The following is a 395-nucleotide window of genomic DNA, read 5'->3' on the forward strand; positions in this document are numbered from 1 at the left end:
CACACACACACATACTTAGTCGGTAGTCCCCACTAAACTCACAAATCCTCTCCCCATTACTCGATTTTCCATCAAGTTTTTCATCTCTTTAATGCTAAGGTGTGTGTCTTCCACCAGCTGTTGTCAGCAGTTTTTTCAGGACCTCTTTTTCCTTTGCCTCAGTTAGGCTGCCAGAATAGGGAGTCATGCACTACTTCTTCCTCACTCCTTCAGCAATGTCCAGGCAAATGTAAGTTTTCTTTTTCTTAATAATTTCAGCAATTTTGGGCACGTCTCCGTTTGGTTCTACGTTGCTTATGTGGTCTCTCCAACTAGCATTTAAGATAGCTCTTAGCTTTTTCGTGTGCGTTCCCGTTAATCTTTCTTTCCTGTTCAGACGTATAAGGTCTCCTGAA

Source organism: Penaeus monodon, chromosome 19 (assembly GCF_015228065.2).
Source record: "Penaeus monodon isolate SGIC_2016 chromosome 19, NSTDA_Pmon_1, whole genome shotgun sequence".
Taxonomy (NCBI): domain Eukaryota; kingdom Metazoa; phylum Arthropoda; class Malacostraca; order Decapoda; family Penaeidae; genus Penaeus; species Penaeus monodon.